This window comes from Dromiciops gliroides, chromosome 3, assembly GCF_019393635.1.
Source record: "Dromiciops gliroides isolate mDroGli1 chromosome 3, mDroGli1.pri, whole genome shotgun sequence".
Taxonomy (NCBI): Eukaryota; Metazoa; Chordata; class Mammalia; order Microbiotheria; family Microbiotheriidae; genus Dromiciops; species Dromiciops gliroides.
Window position 1 is genome coordinate 473,862,461 of NC_057863.1, and position 18,960 is coordinate 473,881,420.

General features: G+C 39.7%; 1 protein-coding gene across 1 annotated transcript in view; it reads left to right on the plus strand.

The window, feature by feature from the left end:
- Nucleotides 1-2,703: 2,703 nt before the first annotated feature.
- STARD13 (StAR related lipid transfer domain containing 13) overlaps nt 2,704-18,960 on the plus strand; it is a 681,455-nt gene continuing 665,198 nt past the window's right edge. Inside the window, exon 1 of the mRNA XM_043992799.1 lies at nt 2,704-3,268. The gene's annotated coding sequence lies outside the window, so the exon portion shown is untranslated. The remainder of the gene's footprint in view (nt 3,269-18,960) is intronic.

Sequence of the window (18,960 nt, forward strand, 5' to 3'; positions counted from 1 at the left end):
TTCACTTATTTCCTTTCAAAATCTTGAACATTGAGTTAACTAGTTCAATCATATGCTGTCCTCTCCCCTTGAATCTATTGTCCTTCTCCTTTCAGAATCCAACTCTAGATTACTCCTGCTTTATTTTTCTTCTGTTCTAAATCCCATCCTGTGGAACAGTACTAGAGGAAGTCATGCAACTGTGTTGACAATTGTTGTCCATCTCATTCTTTGTGACCCTATTTGTGGTTTTCTTGGCAAACATACTGGAGTGGTTTGCCATTTCTTTCTCCAGCTCCTTCTTCAGGAATCTGAGGCAAACAAGATTAAGTGATTTGGCCAGGGGTACACAGCTAATAAGTATCTGAGATGAGATTTGAACTCAGGAAGATGAATCTTCCTGACTCTGGGTTTGGTGCTTTATTTGGCAGCCTTTGGTGCTGTCACTTGGCAGCCTTGTTGACTGAATCTATTACAAATTTGTTATCTAATCCCAGCTTGGCCCTCACTGCACCACACCAATTGTTTTACTCTTCTCTGATTCTTCACTGAATTCCCCACAGCATCTTTTCCAAACCATCTCTTCTCTCCTCAAGTGTGTACTTATTTTAAGTCTGTAAGGCCCTCTGTCAAATGCTCTTTTCTCCACTTTTTTACATCTGAAATCCCCTTACCATCATCCCTTATGCCTTCTTCCTTTGCTCTACTTTTAGAGGAAGTGGTGGTAGTTCTTATCGAGGCCAAACCATCATCTATCTTCTGCCTCATATCCCACTCTTTACTCCTTGATGAGACAGCTGTGTGACCATGTGCAAACTCCTTAACCACTCTGGGTCTTAGGTACTTCATCTGCAAAATGGGAACAATAATATCTGTCAGACCTATCTCATGAGGTTGTTGTAAAGTTCAAATTTTATATATCAAGCACTCTTGTGAAAGCTATAGGACTATTTAAATGTCTGTTTATATAGGGATCTATGGTTACAAAGCACTTTAAATACATCATTTAGTTTCATGACAATCCTGTGAGAGAGAAAATCCAAGTACTTGACCCCATTTTGCAGATGAGGAAACTGAGAAGCACAGTGACGAAATGACTTCCCTGAGGTGCACTAAAATGTCCTAGGTGGTCATCAGAAACACATATAGCATTGTATATCTCAAATACTCATTCTGGGAAGTGAATAAAAACAGCTCCATTCTCCCAATTTCATAAAGACTCTTATTTGTTGGATGCACACCCCGACTGTACTCATAATCTTCTGATCTCTTCATGAAGCATGCGGGAATGACAACAGCGCCTTTGACTCTCCTAGACAAGGCCAAGAAAAAAAAAACATAAACAAATATGCATGTTCCTATCTCAACTGATTCATAACGAATGCCAAGCAAATTGTCTATCTCTGCTAGGGAAGGAAGATAGGGATCAGTCTACCTTGGGAGCCTGGCATTGTACTGCCTCAGCAGTTGAAACAAAGCGACAAAGGTTTAATAAAAGAGAAACATTCCTCTCTTGAATCTGCATCTTGCATCACAAGCCAAATGAGGCTTGTGAGAGAGGGTGGAGAAGGACTGGGATAGTAGGATTTTTCGATTCTTGGCGGGGGTTGCTTGGGTGAAAAGCTGAGGTTGTACAATCTGTTTTAGCATGTTGCTATATAGGTGAAGGCCCACCTTAGATCATGGTGGGTGGGAGAAAATTCCACATTCCTGACTCCCCTCCACCAAAAAAAAAATAATCCCTTTCCCTTTTTTCTCCACTGACTCTTGAGAAAGGGTCCTTGGACAAGTATGACATGGCATGTAGGTTATAAGAGGGTGGGCAGATTGTGGATCGAAGTATTAAAGAACTGTCCCAAACAAAATGATGAAATCTTGTTGAATGGATGGTCTGAATCTTTGCTGAAGAATCACAGAGAGTGGCTGGAGTGAGAGAGGTGTGAGGTTGAATAATGCTGTGGCAGCAGCAGGCCAATTTGTAATCAGTATCAGCAAATTCCCCTTTCCCTAAGCTCAAGAGGAAATCAGGGGAGGAAAGAACAGAGGATAGGAGAGGGGCTGAAGCTTGAAGGGGAAGAAAGAAAAAGGAGAGGGTGAAAATCTGCCAAGTGGAACGAGTCCCTGAGGTCTCATTAAAGCATATAGAAATAAGCTGAGTTTGAGGATGAGGACGGTAAGGAAGAAGACAAGTGACTCAAGGACTAATATAGGTTAGGATTTCAGGGTCTAAAATTTTCAACTTGCATCTGCAGCTGCTACACCAACTTGTGGGACTCTGGAAAAGTCACTTCATTCCTCTGCTCTCCCAGAGCCACTCCTTAGAAGCAGACAGACAGCAAGAACTTGCCTCATGGAGCTGCTGCTGGGAAAAAATAGCTAATAAAAACAACTGTGAAGTCTATTGCAAATATCTAGCAGGTGCATAAATGGGGAAGGATAAACAAGGGCCCAATTTTAGGCCTCTACAATAAAATGAAAGACTTTCATTTTCTGAAGCCCTGTTTGTGACTTCTCTTCATCATTTACAACCAAGTGAGATGGATACTGTATTAGTTTATCTGAGGGCTTTTGCAAAGGCTCCCAAGCTTGTTGCCACATTAAAGGCAAGTTAAAGATTTACAAAGTAAGATAACATTTCTGAAAGAATGGGGCCAATGACAGAAGCAATGAGACAGTATTGATCTTTCAGTCGCAATTCCCTTGTTCTTCAGGGTTCAGAAAGCCATTTTTAAAAGGTAGCAGCTGAATTTCCTTTTTCTGCTTCATTTCTATTCTTTTTATGAGTTTGAAAGCATTAGGAAAATTGACTCTTTGCTACATTTTTTATTATAAACCCAACTTCTTGCTACTTGCCTGTCTGTTGTGAAATTGAAAGTAGATAGAAGGCAGAAACAACAGGATTCTCACAAGATATGCACTAGTTCATTTCTAGGCTTTTAGCGGAGTAAACTATCCTAAAAGGCGCAAAGTGCCATTTAAATATTATTACAGCCATGCTCTAAATTTGGCTCTAAATACGAATGTCCTTGTTTTAAGAAAACTCTATTTTCCCTTCTAGTCAAGCCTCCATGAAAGTATATCCCTAGGAACGAGCAAATATAGAAAATTTGGTTATTAGTTTAAGGTGAAAAACATCTATAATTCCAGTCATGAGTCAGGATTCCAGCTGCCTTATCTCTTTAGCTGGGCACAAAACACTCACCTACAAATGTAGCCTAACAGAGGCCCTTGGACAGAGCCATAACTAGGAATTTTTGCATCCAGAACAAGAACTTCAAGCTATACCCTGGTAAGTAGTACAAATAGTATCCTTACTTGGGGGAGAGGGTGGGAGCATAAGAACACCCTATGGGAAAATATAAAAGTTGGGGCACCAGCATAAGACAATGGGGAGGGTAGGTGACAATATGGGGAAGATGGTGACCTACTTTGACTACTTATTCTTGCTAACCAGGTACTAACTGTTATTATTTCTACACTGCTAATGGAACACAGATGGTATCATAACCCTCAAAATTCAGTGCCCTCTGACTTTGTCATTTTAGGACAATGTCCCAGTCACCATGTCTTAGTTATGACTGGCCTGAACCAACATGTTCCCTGAACAGAGGGCACCTAAGGACCATAGTTCATATGGCTCACCGTTATTGCCTTTGAGTCTGGTCATACCATGACATTGGATACCACTTCTAGGAGTGGGACTTTTGCTTTATTCACTGTAACAAAATTCCCTTCACAACCCAAAGGTCTTTGGGTCTTATTCACTTGTGGTTAAGTCTTTGCTTTGAGACTCTAACCCATAACTCATTTCCTCCATTCTTGGTTCCTTCGTCTTTTAGTTCCTACTTCTGGCCTGCATCTTCTCTGGTTGAGTTCCCACTGCCTTATTTCCCTATAGTCACCTTCAGAATTTACCTGAATATTCACTTATCACCAAATTGCTCTGTTGCAATGCTCCTTCTGCCTATCTGGACATCTCTTGCCTTCCTTCAAGAGAGGCATTGTAGTAAAGTAGAAAGAGAACTAGATTCGGTCTCAAGGGGCCTGGGTTCAAATGATGACCTCAGGTACTTACTACTTGTGTGACCTTGAGCAAGTCACTTTACTTTGTAAGTAAGAGGGTTAGACTAATTGAAGACTAAAGGGCCTTGAAGTTTACCTATCCAATAACCCTCTTTGACCTACTTGATACCAACTTCCAACTTGCCTAGACGCTTACCAATGACTTGCTGCTATAGTCTCTATAAGTCTATATATAGGCATTCTACCTATCTGTCCTGGGACCTTCATGATCACTTGGCTCACCCTGGTGGCTCTCTCTTGCCCCAAACAAATCCAAAACCTGGCCTGTGCCACTTCCCACTGAGTGACATATACCCCATTTTTTTTGTTGTTGTTAGGAAAAATTCAAAGATGCTGATTTAGATGTTGGTAATTTAATATTTGCCGTTCATTATTGTTTCTAAGGTAATTGTTGCTTTTTTCAATGAGTACTTTTATGGAAATTTAATAACCATAAGAACAATAATAATTAGGATGTATATAATCTTTTTTTTTAAGTGAGGCAATTGGGGTTAAGTGACTTGCCCAAGGTCACACAGGTATTAAGCATTAAGTGTCTGAGGTCGGATTTGAACTCAGGTACTCCTGACTCCAGGGCCGGTGCTCTATCCACTGTGCCACCTAGCTGCCCCTGGATATATATAATCTTTAAGGTTTGCAAAGTGATTTATCTTTCTGTCTATCTATCTATCTATCTAATCTCATTTGATTCTCACAACAGCCTCTTGAAGTAATCATTTTTGAAGTATCATTCCCATTTTACAGACAAGGAAATTGAGACAGTGGCTAAGTGGCTTGCCAGTATATATCTAGTATATATCTAAGGTTGGATTTGAAATCTGGCCTTCCTGACCCCAGATCTCCCACTCTCTCTGCTACACCATGATTCTTCTAGTCGAGATTTATTTTTGGTTGAGGATTTAGTTTAAAAACAAAGCGAAGCCTCTGCAGTGAAGAAAGAGGTAGATTTGGAACCAACCTATAACATGTACTTAACTGAGGTTCTTGGGCCACCAGTTTACCTTGTTCTAAATCTTGTGTAAATCCCAGGTGTGGAGCAAATGTGCAAATACAAGGAGGTGGGAAACAGAACATATAGTTTATGTCCTGTTTGGATAGACCACAGAACATATGACTCTAAAAAGGCAGGTTGGAGCCCGATTGTGGAGAGCCTTAAACCACAGGCTGAGAAACCTGTATTTTTAATCTAAAGGAATTAGGGACTCACTGAAGGCTTTTGAGCAGAAGTGACATGATCAGACTTATACCTTACACTGATTATTTTGACAGTTATATAGATAATGGGATAGAGAGGGAAAAGATTAGTAGGGAGATTGAGTATTCAAAAATACTAAATAAAGTATTTTAATGGAATATTACAACGTATCAAGCTTTTGCTTAAAGACCTTTAGTGAGAGAGAAACTACTTCCCAAGGTCACCCACTCAAGTTTTGAATAGCTCTAGTTGTTAGGAACTTTTTTTACATAAAATCAAATTTCTTCCCTTTTTCCTAGTTCTGGCCCTCTGTGGTCCAGCAAGAAAAAGTCTAATTCCTTTTCCATGGGATAATCCTTCAGATATTGAGACAAATATTATGTCCACCCTACATCCTCTCTTTTCCATGGTAAATATCCCTGAGATCTTTAGTGGATCCTCAAATAGAATGAATTCCAGGCCTTCACCATCATGGTTGCCTTCCTTTGTATGTTCTCTAGCTAATTGACATAATATCCTTCTTAAAATGTGGCACCCAGAACTGAGCTCAGTACGTTAGATGTGGTCTAGGCAGAGTCAAATGGGGCTATCGTATCCTCTGTTCTCAATATCATGCTTCTCAATGTAGGCTGAGATTGTATTAACGTTTTTGGGGGGCAAGGAAGTGGGTACTTTGCCGTTGCCCATATTTGTCCTATGGGACTTACGTGTAGCTTGCATTAAAACATGCCACCCAATTCTGACAGAGAGGTGATGGATTTCAGATGCAGAATGAGACATACATTTTTGGCTATTACCAATGTGGGGATTTGTTTTGCTTGGCTAAGAGGGGTTGTGAATGGAAAAAGTTTAAGAAGCCCTGTACTAGGGGGTAGCTAGGTGGCGCAGTGGATAAAGCATCGGCCCTGGATTCAGGATGACCTGAGTTCAAATCTGGCCTCAGACACTTGACACTTACTAGCTGTGTGACCCTGGGCAAGTCACTTAACCCCCATTGCCCAGCAAAAAAACAAAAACAAAAAAACAAGCAAAAAAAAAAAAACCCAAAGAAGCCCTGTACTAGATGACCTCTGAAGTCCCTTCCATCTCTAAACCTATGCTCTTGTGACTGACTCTTTGGCATCCTGCCTCTGTCTTCTTTGTTGGTCTGAATAAGGGCATAAGGTGCTTTTACAGATGAGTGACTCAAATTGATGTTCTGACTGTCATTTCTGCCATAGATTCTCATTAGATGGTCATACCCTTGTTTCTTCTCTGGTCTACACCTCTGCCCCACTCTTGCCTTCCTGGGTTGGCTCATGGCTCCATTCCCCTGACAACTGTGGGCCCCTCTGTTTGCGTAATAAGATTTATGACACCTCTGCTAGCATACGGATAAGCCTGTGATCTTGTCAGGGGACTGTTTATAGACTGTTTTTTTATCTGGTAGTGAGATCTTGGGTTTCCCTTTGGACTTCTTTGCTCCAGCCCCTGGTGGATAATTCTAGTCTTTAGATAGCATGCTGGGCCCCTCTCCCAGAGCATACCTGGCCCCTGGTTTGGGACGGGACAGTCTGTCAGTGCGTGATAAAAGTCATAAAATGGGTTTTACCCTTTGACCCTGTAATCCCATTATTGGTAATAGACTCCTAAAGAAATAATTAAAAAGAAGAAAAGAACTATCTGCATAGAGATGTTTATTTTGACCTTATTTGTAATGGAGGAAAACTGGAAGCAATCTAAACCTCCAACCATTGGGGAATAGCTAGACACATTATGGTATGTGAGCTTCAGGCATGCATTTCCAACTGTCTGCACAGGAAACCTCAGACTGGCAGTCCCACCCATACCTCAAACTCAACCTGTCCAAAACCAAGTTCAATATCTCTCCTTCTAATGCAGCTATGCCTCCTGACTTTACCAGTTCTGTTTATGGTGCCAGCATTCACCTAGTTATGATAACCAGGTTTTTGTCCATTCCAGCTCAGCAATAGAACTTGCATCACCTTTTCTCTCTTTTCATCCTGAGTTTAGACCTTCCTGATTCTGGGACCAGTGTTCTATCCAATGTGACACCTAGTTGCCTAAATATAGACTTAGTCATGATATACTCTGTTCAAAAATCATTGGTGGGGCAGCTAGGTGGCGCAGTGGATAGAGCACCGGCCCTGGAGTCAGGAGTACTTGAGTTCAAATCTGGCCTCAGACACTTAACACTTACTAGCTGTGTGACCCTGGGCAACTCACTTAACCCCAATTGCCTCACTAAAAATAAATAAATAAATAAATAAATAAAAAATCATTGGTTCCCTCTTGTCTACCAAGAAAAGTTCAAACTCTTCTGCTTAGCATTCAAGGCTTTGTACAAACCAGTACAATTTTCTTCTCTCTCCAGTTTTATTTCACGTTATTTCCATTCAAGGGGCCCCAACCTATTCAACTCTATTTCATAGAATATATGCTGTGTTCTCCCACCTCCATCTTTGCTTAGGCCTTTCCCTATACTTGGAATGCCCTTTATCCCTATCTTGGTTGGTTGGTTTTCTACCCTTCCTTTAAAATTCAACTCAAAAGACATACTCCTTGAACTCTTTCTCATTACATGGGTTGGTAATGATATTTCCATTCAGTCTTCACATAGCTTGGTTTTACAATGTTCTAATTGATCTATTATGTACTATTCTGAATAAGTTCTCCATTTTAGAGTTTTATCCCCTAACTGCACTATTCCTTAAGGGTAATGATTGTGCTTTATGTAAATTTTATATCTCCCCTACCCCTTAACACAAAGCTCTGTACAAGGAAGTAAGTACTTGATAAGTGTGAACTGAATTATATTGGATGTGTACTATGTTTCAGTATAATGGAATACTGTAATGTCTGCTAGTGGCAGCTAGGTGGCACAGTGGATTGAATGCCAGGCCTGGAGTCAGGAAGACTCATCTTCATGGGTTCAAATCTGGTCTCAGATACTTACTAGTTATGTGACACTGGGCAAGTCATTTTACCCTGTTTGCGTCAGTTTCCTCATCTATAAAACGAGTGGAGAAGGAAATGACAAACCACTCCAGTATTTTTGCAAGGAAATCCCAATGGGATCATGAAATCAGACACAACTGAAAAATGACTCTACTATGACAACAACTCTCCTTAGGGAGAGGTACTAGCCCTATGATTTCATAGGGAGCTGTCAGAGGAGAAGGAAACTCTCCACCAGTGCAGGTTGGCACCTTCTCTGTAAGTGATCATCTCAGAGAGTTGCCTAGAGCACTGAAAGGTTTAGTGACTTGCCTAGGATCATCTAATCCAGGGGTGCCAGAGGTGGGACTAGTAATCAATGGATATAATGCTGTTCTTAAGTGGAGAAAGATATGAGGATTATCACTGAGGATGAAAAATACAAGGAAATAAATAAAAATGGAAAGACCACTAGGAAATAGTAGAAAATTAAATACGCAGAATGAGAAGAATAGTAAGACTATATGTGGAACTGTGGAAAGAATGCTGGTTCTGGAATCAGAGGACCTGGATTCCAATCCTACTTCTGAGGCTTACTCCCTCTGTGACCTAGGGCAAGTCACCTAAAGTCCGTGTTCCCCAGTTGCCTCCTTCATAGAATGAGGTGGGTTGGTTGAGATGGTTTCCAAGGTTCCTTCGAACTTTACATCGATTTTCCTGTTACTCTGTGAGTTTATGATCCCAACGGCCTCCCTGAGCATCTATAGAATGAGGGAGTGAAAACTAATGGCTTTTGAGATCCTTTCCAGCTCTAGGTAATGACCCTAGGATTCACCCTGGTTATAAACATCTAACAACAATAAATTTTTAAAGTATCTATAATTATGTGTAAATGTATAGTCATAGAAATCTGAAGGGGATGTTCAACTCTTTCTGAGTGGTTTGCCATTTCCTTCTCCAGCTAATTTGACAGATGAAGAAATTGAGGCAAATAGTAAGTGACTTTCCCAGGTCACACAGCTAGTAAATATCTGAGACTGGATTTGAACTCAGGTCTTCCTGACTCTAGGCCTGGAACTCTATCCACTGCATCACCTAGTTACTGATAAGCTATAAGTTTTGTCTCTCTCAGTATATATTTCATTATAATTGGCAGCTATGTGGTGCAGTGGATAGAGTGCTGGAACTGGAGTCAGGAAGTTCTTGTTTTTGTTCAGTTGTTTCTGATTCTTTGTGACCATGCATGGGGTTTTCTTGGCAAGGATACTGGAATGGTTTGCCATTTCCTTTCTTTCTTTCTCTTTTCTTTCTTCTTTTTTTTTGGTGGGGCAATGAGGGTTAAGTGACTTACCCAGGGTCACACAGCTAGTAAGTGTCAAGTGTCTGAGTCCAGATTTGAACTCAGGTCCAGGGCCAATGTTTTATCTACCAACTTTATCTGGCTGCACCACCTAGCTGCCCCTGCCATTTCCTTTCTTTGCTTGTTTTACAAATAGGAAACTGAGGGAAAGTGATTTGTTGTTGTTGTTGTTGAGTTGTTTAAATTGTGGCCAATCCCATTTGGGTTTTTCTTGGCCAAGATACTGGAGTGTTTCCCGCTTATTTTATAAATGAAGAAACTGAGGAAAACAGAGTTAAATGACTTGCCCAGGGTCACACAGCTAGTAAGTGTCTGAGTTCAGATTTGAACTCAAGTGCTCCTGACTCCAGGCCAGTGCTCTATCTACCCTCCTGCATCAAACACTTATAGCTGTATGACCCTGGGTAAGTCACTTAATCTTCTCTTAAACTCTTAATACTCCTCAGTTTTCTTTGCTGTAACTTCATCCAGATCAAGCCTGCTAATCATGATTTTCTCTTAAGGCTCATATTGGACCCTCCTCTCTCAGCTATCTACTATTTCATTTGGTGATCTCATCAACTGCTAAGGATTCAGTTATCATCTCTAAGCTGATGATTCTCAGACTATTTGTGGAGCGCCCAACCATTCTCCTGATCTCCAGTCTCCCATCTCCTACTGCTTATTGGATATCTCAAACATAATATACAGTAAACATCTTAAACTCAGCATGTCTAAAAACTTAACTTATTTTCTTTCTCCTTAAAAGTCTCTCTTCTTACTTCTCTGGTACTAAACGAAGTATACCAGCATCCTCCTAACAACCAAGTGTCATTCTTGAAATCCTCATTGTCTCACTCACGATGTCAATCTGTTACCAAGTCTTGTCAATTTCACCTTCCTAACATTTCTCCTATATTCTTCCTTCTTTCTTTTCACATTGCCCTATAGCGTCCAAAGCTCTTGCCAAGCTGAAGATAGGGCAATTGATTATATAGGAATATATGCTCCTAAGTAATTCTTAGGCCATGTATTTTACTACCTTGGAGTCTTTTGATGGTGGGGATTGGGGCTAGAAAAGCCAAGTGACTTCCAAAGGCCTTCAACTCAAAAACATTTCATTATTATGGATATTTTTGGATTCTCCATAGTATTTGGATTTCCATGTAATACTGGTCCCATGAAACTCTGGCATCCCTCACTAGAACAGATTCAATCTCCAGTGATTTGGGTAATAATAGTTATTCAAACACAACTCAAGCCCCTGTCCAGTGTATTTTCTATCAATAGTCTTGGAGCCATAAATCAAATAGCAAAGTGTTTAATTAGGAGAAAATGGGAAAGGAAATAAAAAGAAGAAATTCCCCTTATTCAAAGGGCACAACCTCCTGTATACAAATTCCCATGCCACCAGTGGAAGAAATAATACTTTTCATACAAGCCATGCTCTTAGGGTTGTACCCTATCTGGAATACTTCTCATAGTTCTCTATTTCTAGAATTCTTCTCACTATTCCATTCCCTTTCTCATTGCGGCTTTCTCATTGTGGCTCAATTTCAAGTTGGTGGGTGGTGATCCTGAAGCTGCCATTTGCTAAGTCTGACCTCTGCTGTTTAGCACAGTGCCTGGCACATAGTAGGTGCTTAGTAAATGTTTATTGATAAGCTGTTGATCAATTGCTGCTGAGGCTTCTTATTCTTAAGTAGGGCTGTTCCTGCTTTTTTTGTGAGACTTTTCAGAGCCAATTGATTCATTTTCTACTTTTTTTGTTAGGCCCACAGCCACATTTAGCTCTGCCCAGCAAAGGGCTTCCAACGTCAAGAACTTTTCCCCCCAAACATCTTTCTACCTCACTCCTCCAAACAGAAATTCCTTAAGGCTCCCTTAATATTTAAGTTGGCACAAAACAAAAATCCTTTCAACCTCTGATGTATCCCTGGAAGGTAGTGTCAGCATCATACAAAATTCCCTTTCCATTGGCTTCCAATAATCTCCAGGAGGCCTTTAGCACAACTGGAAGCAATTTGATTGAGTTGACAACCTTTCCACTGGATTCCTCCTTGTGCTATCCCCCTTTCCATCCATATCCATGAAGCCCCTCTAGATTCAATGCCAAGAACTTCCTGGATAGCAGCTCTGTAATTGCTGGTTACAAGAAGTCCCAGTCAGAATAGAACAAATCAAAATGAGATTTAGAAAACACAGTGAAATAAACATGAAGATTTCGTTTGCATTGCTAGATATGCAAAATAACTTGAAATCTAACAGAATCAGCATTTGTGATAAGTTCTTCAAAGTCCATTTCTTTTAACAGAGTTTGTAGAAAGAGATGCACAAATTTAAATTTTAAAACATTCTATCATGGCAGGGTCAAACAAATCAGTAATATAACATCTGGAATTAAGAATAGACTTAGTTTCCCCACTTTTTTCTTTGTATGGGTGATTTGGTACGTTCTCTGAGGCAGGAAGAATATAAAATAATTCTAGCTTCCTCCTCTGTTCACTGTCTAGGCTACTCTCTTACACAGCTGTCAGAAAAACAACTTAGTTATACCCTCCACCCTCCACCCTCCACCCTGCAGCTGGTATGGCCAGATTGTACCCAGGGATTGCTCTAGCAGTTGCTATGGGAACAGCAGAATCTCCCCTAGTGTTGCCTCTAACTTTCACTTCCGACAGGTCCCAGCTGAACCATATTGTGTTGGCTCCTCTGTATCATCATGAGAGTCTGTTCTTCCTCTCCCTTCTGCGTGCAAAGAAAATCAAGCTAAAGTGTCATCTGAATACTTAGAAGTTCAAATACTTAAAGCCAGGCTTAAGTATTGTTTAAATTACTTATAGTTCTTAAATTCTTAAAAGTCTGTTACGTTTAGGCCACGTCCACTACTGAGTCTGCCAGAAAAAGAGGAAGAAGGGACTCCTTTGACAAACACCAGTCTCAATATCAGAAGCATTTCTTTTTTAAGGTTCTCTTTGAATCAATTAATCAGATAAAGAGAAAGAAATGTATCAAGTGTAATTCAAGATGTTTAGGATCACTTGATATCCTTCAATATCATTCATTTTGATTCCAATGGCAAGGCTTCTTTTACTTTTTATGTGTCATGGACCCCTTTGGCAATCTGGTGAAACCTATGAATTAATTATGAAACCCATGAAAAAATGAGATATTCTTTGTAAAGCTGGCACATAGTAGGCATTATATAAATGCTGTTTCCCTCCCCCTTGCAATTGTGTTTTCAAATGAATAAAATACATGGAATTACAATGGAAACAAATTATTTTGAAGAACAGTTACCAAAATATTTTTTTAAAAACAGGTACACAGATCACCTGGTAACTCCTGGATTAGGATACTGATAAAAATGGAGTATGAGGTAGATTTTTATCTATACCTTCAAATCAGTCAGCCTTTATCAAGTGCCTACTACATGCCTGGCACTGTTGTTTGTTCTTTCTTCATTCTTGAAGAGGACCATGACATTGGGAGGTGATGTCATGACTTGCAGTGAATTGGACTTAAGCAAGGGAGGGCTGTGCAAAGTCACCAGCCTCACTCTCTCCCCCAGAGCTATCTGGATCCAATGGCAAAATATACATCTGGATGACTGGAGATGGCCCCAGATGTTTAAGACAATTGGAGTTAAGTGACTTGTTCAGGGTCACACGACTGGAGATGGCCCTGGATGTTTGAGGCAATTGGGATTAAGCCCAGGGTCACACAGCTAGTCGGTGTCAAGTGTCTGAGGCTGGATTTGAACTCAGGTCCTCCTGACTCCAGGGCCAGTGCACTATCCACTGTGCCACCTAGCTGCCCCATGTATTTATATATAGCTCACAATAAAGCAAGCATATTGTTTATGTGGTCATAATAATAATAACATAACAACCACAACACCATTTATTTCATGCCTACTACTTTGTGCTAGGCATTGTACTACGTATTATGAATATTATCTCATTTGATCCTCACAACAATCCTGGGAGACAGATACTGTTATTATCCCCATTAAATTAAGGAAACTCGGGCAGCAGAGCATTAAATGACTTGCCCAGAGTCACACAGCTAGTAAGTATCTGAGGCCAGATTTGAACTCAAGTATTTCCTACAACAGGCATAGTGCTTTATGCACTGTGCCACCAGCTGCATCCAAAGAATTCTTCCTAGAGTTCTTAAACACAAGAATTTCTTTCACAATAATCCATAAATATTACCAACACACATGGGACTATTCAAGGCTCCAGACTGCTGAGAAGATCTTATCACTATCTCTTGTCTCCAATATCAGCTCTCAAACAAATATTTAAGTTTATTGACAAATTTGAGTGGAAAACACAACTAGTTACATTTTAGACGAATAAATCAAACTTCTAAAATTAACTTTTTAAATTTAGAATCTTTTATTTTTTCAGTTACATGTAAAAATAATTTTAACATTCTTTTTTTTAAATTTTGTGTTCCAAATACTCTTCCTCTCTCCCTCTCCTTCCCTCTCCCTGAGACAGTAAGCAGTTTGATATAGGTTAAACATGTGCAATCATGCAAAACATAGTTCCACATTAGTCATGTAAAAAATAACACCACAGACCAAAAAAAAAAAAACCCACCATGAAAATAGTTTTAAAAGTGAAAAATAGGGGCAGCTAGGTGGCGCAGTGGATAGAGCAGCGACCCTGAATTCAGGAGTACCTGAGTTCAAATCCGACCTCAGACACTTGACACTTACTAGCTGTATGACCTTGGGCAAGTCACCTAACCTCCATTGCCCTGCAAAAAACCCAACCAAACAACAACAAAAAAAAACCCAAACAAAAGTGAAAAATAGTATGATTTGATCTGCATTAAGACTCCATCGGTTCTTTCTCTGGAAGTGGATAGCATTTTCATCCTGAGTCCTTTGGAATTGCCGAGAATAGCTAAGTTATTCACAGCTGATCATCATACATCATTGCTGTTAGTATATGTACAATGTTCTGCTGGTTCTGTTCACTTCACTTTTCATCACTTCATGTAAATCTTTCCTGGTAAAATTAATTCTTTCATCTTTCACTGGATAGTTAATGTTAGTAACAATAGTAACAATTTCTCTCTTATGGGAAGGGGCTGTCCAGACCTGTAATTTCATTAGCTTTGGGAATTCCCTGAATTGAAATTTCCTCAGTATTTTTCTGTAACTAGTAATCCTATAGAGTTGCTGTCAGACTGATCATTAACTCATGGTCACCCAATGTTATATGACAAAGACAGGATTTGTGTCCAGTGGCTCCTGACTCCAACATTGGTGTTCTACTTACTTGAATAGACTTTTTCCTATTCCCATCTTTTAGGATCATAAAATATAAATGTTGAGTGTTGTGTTATTTTTCATCATTGTATGTGGCAGGCAATATCATTCACTAGTACAAGCTCCATGGAAACCTACAGAGCTGTTATTTGCTTCTCTTTTATTTTCTTCCATAAAACACTACTAAACCATTTAAATTCAAAAATACATGGCCTACGAAGTACCATTTTAAACTTAAAACCCTCATTTGTTATTTTAAAGAATTCTTAGCCGCACTTTGAAAATTGGCAAAGTGTCTTTATTACTAAAGCAATGCAACCAGTTTAGGAAATTTAAATTTATTTAGCCTGAATATTTGAAAACAAGAGGTTTGTTTGGAAATGTTTTATTACTAAATAATTACACAAAATCAGTATTTGTTGGGAAATGTGGTCTTAGTGTTTTTCTTCTTTCTATTTACTCTTTTTCCCAGTTGCTCAAGTCTTTGAGAAACTCCACATTTCGAAAAGGTGGTTTGTTTTACTCAACATCCTGCCCTTGGGGCTCATTGAGTTATAATCCAAAACCTCTTGGCAATTCATGTGAATTTGGAATGGGATAGATGAAAAAGGACAACCTGTACAAAGTACCTACCAAATACAAACCTTTATTCTTGTATTTGCCTTAGAGACTTTTGTCACAAGGCCATGCTAACACCTCCAATCCTCTTTAAATCTTTATAGAGCATCTCAACTCAAGACAGCCCTCTAAACTGGTCTACAAGGTAATATTGATGTATTAATCATGGTAAGAAATGTCTATTGACTGATATCTTGGCAAAGAATAATATGTGGATGGATTTTATACTGCACGTTTTAACCTGAACCAATTTAGCTCAAGTTAGATAGGGTTTTCATGAAACTACCTTTAGGACACACAAAAAGGAAATTGCCTGATACATTTGTGTGAATAGCAGACAGAATTCATAAGCCTTCATCTGTCTCTTGATTGGGGAGAGAGAATATGCTGTGCTGTACCCCCTACCCCCTCATTTGAACCTGTGTACATCCCCCAACTGCATAGAACTGGTTCCTGTGGGCATGGTAGGTTATATTTCTGTTTTGATGGGTCAACTTTGGGAGCGCTTGGCTGTGCTCATCCCCCCAAATTAGCCTGTCTAGATGGACATGGCCAAGCTATTGTCAGTTACCTGGCAATGTGGCATGCATTGAGTCCTGCCTTTGGTCAAGGCCCAACGTGTGGCAGATCCCCTAATTCTCTTCTATCAAATGAGACAATATTTATAAAACACTTGGCACAGTACTTGGCCCTCCCAAGGTTGACCCATCAAAACGGAAATATAACCTACCATGTCCATACTATGTCCTGACTTAGATTCAGAAGGAGCTGCTATAGTATCCCTGTAGTTCCTTGACCTGCTGATGACTCTACTTGTTAGTAAACTTGGATCTTGTCAGGGTAAAAAGACCCGTTGAGCTCCTGAAGGAAGGCTCCCCCACTTTCCCATTGGGATATTATTTTGTGAGTCAGGAATGGTCCACTAGCTTGCCTTCCTCCATTCAATGCATGACACCATGAAGGTCACTTTGGTCTAGGACATACCATGTGTGGTACAGCCATAACACACAACTTGTCTTTGGCCAAATTACTTGACATTTAGGTGGCGAAGTAGGTAGAATGTTGAGCATGCAGTCAGGAAGACCTGAGTCAAAATCTGCCCTCAGATATTTACTATCTACGTGAATATGGACAAGTCACATAACCTCTGCTTGCCTCAGTTTCCTCATTTGTAAAATGGGGATAATTATAGGACCTACCTCCTGAGGTTTTTGTGAAGAGCAAATGAAATATTTGTAAAGCACAGTGCCTGGCATATAGTAGGCTTTATATAAATGTTATTATTATTCATTACTTTTTATTACATATTATTGTTACATATGATTGTATCATATATGTAACATGTTACATAATATATCTTATGTGGCATATAAGATAAAATATTAATGTGTTATAGATTATTATATTATATTACTATTAACTATTATTATCAGTTACTTCATCTGTAAAATAAGGGTGTTCAATTAAATGACTTCTAATATCCCTTCTGGTACTAAATGTATGATCTTATAATTTTGTGCATCTCCAGTCCATCATTACCTTGCATTTGGCCTGAAACCCTGGCTTGACTTTTATCTGCTTGATAAAATAGACTGAGGGAATTGTCAATATGCTGTCAAAGGCTAGTACAGCTGATTCGAATAGCTGCCTGAATGGGGAGTTTGCTTCCCACAAGTAGCATGGGGAGAGTATTGAGTTGCTCCAAGGTCTGTTCCATCAGCTCTAAGATCTTGTGATCTACCTGTTGAGAGGTTACAGAGTTAAAAAATGGCTCCAAACTTTTAGCTGTAGGCAATCTGTTTGGTGAAGGCAAACGATATTGGACACTATTGTTATGATACCATTGTAATCCTCACATTGGGCTGACATACCAGTGATCAGGCCCCTCTAGGATTGGCAGGGAGAATCCCAACTGGAGAAAGAAGGGAAAGATTTGGACCAGAATCCAAGCAAGTCCAAACTAAGGGCTGATCTGGGTTAAGAGCCTAGATTTCTTTCAAAGGCCAAAATCCAAGGGACTACTATAGAGTAGAAATCTGGGAAGTAAACAGGTTAAGTCTACCATGCTAACTTCTTGACTAAATTATGTTAGTAAGATTATAAATGTGGATGGGATGACATAAGAATGTTGGCCAATAGTTATTGAAACTTTTGTCCATACAAACTCACAAAACACTGCCTACTAAGGAAAGATTGTAATCAGAATTACTGAACTCCCTAGTCTGGCATTCAATGCCTTCCACAATTTATTTGCTCACAACCTACCTTTACAACATTAGCTTCTACTTCTTCCCTATACTTACAGAATCAATGAATTGTAGAATTTGAGAGTTGGAAGGGACCTTTTAGGTCATTTAGTCTAATCCATACCCAAAAGGAATCTTTACCATAATATGCCTGACCATTATAATATGACATGATATGATATGGTAAAAATATAATACATAAGTGGTTATTCAGGTTCTGCTGAAATCCTCCAAGAAGGGAGAACTCACTTGATCAAAGAACTCTTGGTCAAACTATTCCACTTTTGTTTATGTTTTTTTGTGGTGTTTTTTGGTGAGGCAATTGGGGTTAGGTGACTTGCCTAGGGTCACACAGCTAGTAAGTGTTAAGTGTCTGAGGCCAGATTTGAACTCAGGTCCTCCTGACTCCAGGGCCAGTGCTCTATCCACTGCTCCACCTAGGTGCCCCTAAACTATTCCACTTTTGATCAGCTCTAATTATTAAGAATTTTCCCCCATGATATTAAACCTAAGGATGATTCTTTGCAACTTTGGCCATTTGCTCCTGGTACCATGCTCTAGAGTCAAATGAACAAATCTAAACCCTCTTTAAGATGACATCTCAGAGTGCATGTCCCATAGACATCTTAACCTCAACATTCCCAAAGTTGAATTCATTATCATTCCCCACAAACCCTCCTCTCTTCCCAACCTCTCTATTACTGTTAAGGACACCACCAACCTCCCAGTCACCCAGATTCACAACCTGTCTCATTCTCAACTCTTCAATTTCTCTCAATCTCCAAATCCAATCTGTTGCTGGATACTGTTGATTCTACTTTGGCAACATATTTTGTAAAAGTCCCTTTGTCCTCTGACAATGCTACCACCCTGGTTCAGCCCTTCATCACCTTATACTTGGACTATTGAAATAGTTTGCTTGATGGTCTTCCTGCTGGAGTCTTTTCCCCTCTCTGGTCTATCCTCCACTCATCTATCAAAGTGATCTTCCTAAAGCCCATTTCTGACCATGTCCTACTCAATAAACTCCAGTTTATTGAGCTCCATATTACTTCCAGAACCAAATAGAAAATCCTCTGGCTTTTCAACGTTTTATTCCTAATTCCCCTCTATATACTCTTTACTCCAATCACACTGGTCTTCTTTCTGCTTCTCCTATAAGCCACTCCAACTCTGGACTCTGAATTTTCATCAGCTGACCTCCATGCCTGGAATTCTTTCCCTCCTCACCTCTGCCTCCTGGCTTTCTTCAAATACTTGATAAACACCCACCTTC